A 4,847-nucleotide genomic window follows, 5' to 3' on the forward strand; every position below is an offset into this window, starting at 1 on the left:
GCGGAAAGCATCCCCAGAAATCTGTGCCATCGCATGCTAGCGCCATCTCTTGGCGGATTATGGCAACGCTCCCATAGAAGCAATGTATTAAATATAGAAATACGGCAATATTTGCTCAACATCACATTTTTTCAGATTTGCCATGCTACCCGTCCAATCTCTGACACGATCCAATCGTTCGGCAAAAAAGTCAAGATTACAGCGCATAAACTGCAGGTTCCTCATTCGAGTAAATTATTTGATGCATAGCCACTATGGGTGGTATCAGGTTTGATCGGTTTTTAAAATATATTATTAGGTGAGTGAAATAAATTTTAATTTTATATTATAAATACAACCCTCCCCCAATCATATGACAAAGTTTCGTGATTTGTATGATATTTTGTAATGAGTAGAAAAAACATCCTTCTGGGGCACCTCTCCCAAACGTGCCACACAAAGTGATTTTCAAACCTCCCAAATTTAAAAATACAGAAAGATACGAGATTTGCCATATAACTGCGACAAGGCAAAAACATCCAGGAAGCGTAGTGTACGCTCTGTCTTCTCTCAAACTTATTTGCTCGGGTTCCTGAGACCAGTTTGTTGAACCAGGCGCATAATCGATCAGCCAGCTGTTCAGAATCGTTTCCTGCATTCTGCTGCTGGGATCACTAAACTACCAAACAAAGAAAGCAACTATTTGTTTTTTCATTTAGAAATTTTATCATGGCTAAGAAAAGGTATAGAAATATTGTTATTAATCATTAAGAAATTATTGACCTTGGCGAAGCTACATTTAGGGCGAATAAAGTGGGAATATTGAGTGATTATTTGGCAAGGAAGCTGACTGTACTTGATGGTCTCTTCATGACACGTCAAGCACATAAATTCAAAATATCAAGTAAAAAACATCTCGGTCGATCCAGCGAGGAGAACATTGGAAAATGAGAACTACGTAACGTCCTCGCTCGAACGCCTTTCCCATCGAGGAGGTTTATTTTCAAGGATATGCAGTTGTACCATGATTGATTTGATGGACTTAAATTTTATCATTTTTCCCAGTTAAAGACCCGAATGTTCTAAACAAGTTCCTTGTGGATGAGCGGAGGCCCAAATTTGAAAAGTTGGACGAAGCCGTCAAAACGGAAAAACCAGGTCCAGTTTGAAGCGATTTTTCTCAAGACTGATTTATTTCCAAGTATTTGCCATGGCACCAGCATGTAGTAGAGGGATGAAAATGATATATTTCGCCCAAAATGGGTGCATGAGCCGTGCTCCAAAAGTTCCCTGTGAAGGCGCGGGTGCTCAAACTTTAAAAATGGGACGAAACCGTCGAAACGGAAAAACCAGGTCCACTTCGGAGCGGTTTTTCTCAAGACAGATTTATTTCCAAGTATTTGCCATGGCACTAGCATGTAGTAGAAAGATGAAAATTTTACATTTCGCCCAGAATGGGTGCATGAGCCGTGCTCCAAAAGTTCCCTGTGAAGGCGCGGGTGCTCAAACTTTAAAAATGGGACGAAACCGTCGAAATGGAAAAACCAGGTCCACTTCGGAGTGGTTTTTCTCAAGACAGATTTATTTCCAAGTATTTGCCATGGCACTAGCATGTAGTAGAGGGATGAAAATGATATATTTCGCCCAAAATGGGTGCATGAGCCGTGCTCCAAAAGTTCCCTGTGAAGACGCGGGTGCTCAAACTTTAAAAATGGGACGAAACCGTCGAAACGGAAAAACCAGGTCCACTTCGGAGCGGTTTTTCTCAAGACAGATTTATTTACAAGTATTTGCCATGGCACTAGCATGTAGTAGAAAGATGAAAATTTTACATTTCGCCCAGAATGGGTGCATGAGCCGTGCTCCAAAAGTTCCCTGTGAAGGCGCGGGTGCTCAAACTTTAAAAATGGGACGAAACCGTCGAAACGGAAAAACCAGGTCCACTTCGGAGCGGTTTTTCTCAAGACAGATTTATTTCCAAGTATTTGCCATGGCACTAGCATGTAGTAGAAAGATGAAAATTTTACATTTCGCCCAGAATGGGTGCATGAGCCGTGCTCCAAAAGTTCCCTGTGAAGGCGCGGGTGCTCAAACTTTAAAAATGGGACGAAACCGTCGAAACGGAAAAACCAGGTCCACTTCGGAGCGGTTTTTCTCAAGACAGATTTATTTCCAAGTATTTGCCATGGCACTAGCATGTAGTAGAGGGATGAAAATGATATATTTCGCCCAAAATGGGTGCATGAGCCGTGCTCCAAAAGTTCCCTGTGAAGGCGCGGGTGCTCAAACTTTAAAAATGGGACGAAACCGTCGAAACGGAAAAACCAGGTCCACTTCGGAGCGGTTTTTCTCAAGACAGATTTATTTCCAAGTATTTGCCATGGCACTAGCATGTAGTAGAGGGATGAAAGTTATATATTTCGCCCAGAATGGGTGCATGAGCCGTGCTCCAAAAGTTCCCTGTGAAGGCGCGGGTGCTCAAACTTTAAAAATGGGACGAAACCGTCGAAACGGAAAAACCAGGTCCACTTCGGAGCGGTTTTTCTCAAGAGAGATTTATTTCCAAGTATTTGCCATGGCACTAGCATGTAGTAGAGGGATGAAAATTATACATTTCGCCCAAAATGGGTGCATGAGCCGTGCTCCAAAAGTTCCCTGTGAAGGCGCGGGTGCTCAAACTTTAACAATGGGACGAAACCGTCAAAACGGAAAAACCAGGTCCACTTCGGAGCGGTTTTTCTCAAGACAGATTTATTTCCAAGAATTTGCCATGGCACTAGCATGTAGTAGAGGGACGAAAATTATATATTTCGCCCAGAATGGGTGCATGAGCCGTGCTCCAAAAGTTCCCTGTGAAGGCGCGGGTGCTCAAACTTTAAAAATGGGACGAAACCGTCAAAACGGAAAAACCAGGTCCACTTCGGAGCGGTTTTGCTCAAGACAGATTTATTTCCAAGTATTTGCCATCGCACTAGCATGTAGTAGAGGGATGAAAATTATATATTTCGCCCAGAATGGGTGTATGAGCCGTGCTCCAAAAGTTCCCAGTGAAGGCGCGGGTGCTCAAACTTTAAAAATGGGACGAAACCGTCGAAACAAAAAAAAACAGGTCCACTTCGGAGCGGTTTTTCTCAAGACAGATTTATTTACAAGTATTTGCCATGGCACTAGCATGTAGTATAGGGATGAAAATTATATATTTCGCCCAGAATTGGTGCATGAGCCGTGCTCCAAAAGTTCCCTGTAAAGGCGCGGGTGTTTAAACTTTAAAAATGGGACGAAACCGTCGAAACGGAAAAACCAGGTCCACTTCGGAGCGGTTTTTCTCAAGACAGATTTATTTCCAAGTATTTGCCATGGCACTAGCATGTAGTAGAGGGATGAAAATTATATATTGCGCCCAGAATGGGCGCATGAGCCGTGCTCCAAAAGTTCCCTGTGGAGGCGCGTGTGCTCAAATTTGAAACGTAGGGCGAAACCGTCAGTACTGAAAAACCAGGTCCACTTTGAAGCGTTTTTTTTTTTTTTTTAAAAATAGAGTTATTTTCAAGTATTTTCCATGATACCAGCATGTAGTAGAGGGATGAAAATTATATATTTCGCGTCGTCTACCACTTGAGTATAGAGAGACCAAGGTTCGAGGAGATATCATAGAAACAACATCTGAGCGGATGAACACTGAAACCTTTCAGACTCGCCAAACTGCTTGGCCCATGGACAACACGACAACGCCCAACGAGCCTTCAAAGCAATTCTAAAAGCGCAACGTGCGCGCGTGCGTGCATCGTGTATGCGGACGCGAACTGATAAGCTAAGCTATGTTTTTTCTTTAACACTAACTTTGATCTCCCCTTTCCTAACAAAGTAGCCAGACCCTCAGTCTTTGTTCAATAAAACGGTGGCCGGAAGCGTACTGCTGTAGAAAATTATGTTAGCCCTGGAATAAAGAGCATTGAGAAAGAAACGGGTATTACTCTGTCTCAGTCACAAATGAAAAGAAAGGTACTTCACGAACCTCGGAACCAAACCAACACAGAGAGTGCGCCACGTGATCAGACGGTATTGCGCAGCAGTCCGAAAAATGTAAAGTCATGTGGCACGCTCACCGGGCTGGGTTGGCTGGGATGAATCGTAACGTTTGCTGCGGTTCATTGAATAGAAAAATTAGATATAGCTATGAATAAGAAATTATAAACCAAATCGTGTAGGAGATTCTCATGGAACTCGCAGCATTTTGCACCGTCTTTTATGGCGTAAACGCTTCTTCGTTAAAGGGGTCTGGAACTGTTATGGAACCTCCATGAATCTTTGTCGACTTCCGTGAGGTCCTTTATATGGCTTCTTCCGTGAGTGCTTTTTTGGAACTCTGAAGATGCTCCGGAAGGGTACTGCGGGGGGATCACGTAGTGGTCGACGGTCACGCGTGACCCCACGGATCATGGGCACTTGACCGTGCGACCAGCAGGTTCGTTATTTCTAGTGTGGCTACGTGGTGGACGAAAACCGATGGGCCATGGTCACGTGACCCCACCCACAAACAAACGACGCTTACGCATGAACATGTGGCCAGCAAAAGTGCGCTATTATCAGTATTGTCAGGTTGCTTCCGACTCAGTCACGCGACCATGTGTGGCCATCAAAGGTGCGCTATTTCTTATGTGGTCACGTGGTGGACGGGACCCCACGGACTATGGTCACGTGACCTCAGTGACGATGGACAGGTGATCCCTTATGATCATGATCACGTGTCCGTGCGACCACCGAAGGTGCGATATCTTATGTGGTTGCAACCACCACCCCCTCGACAGACCGACCGACGTGAAAACTGAGAAAGGTTTTTTAACTTTATGATGTGTGAGGGCAGACAT

The sequence above is a fragment of the Ixodes scapularis genome, unplaced genomic scaffold, assembly GCF_016920785.2.
Source record: "Ixodes scapularis isolate PalLabHiFi unplaced genomic scaffold, ASM1692078v2 PGA_scaffold12__126_contigs__length_90152505, whole genome shotgun sequence".
Classification (NCBI taxonomy): domain Eukaryota; kingdom Metazoa; phylum Arthropoda; class Arachnida; order Ixodida; family Ixodidae; genus Ixodes; species Ixodes scapularis.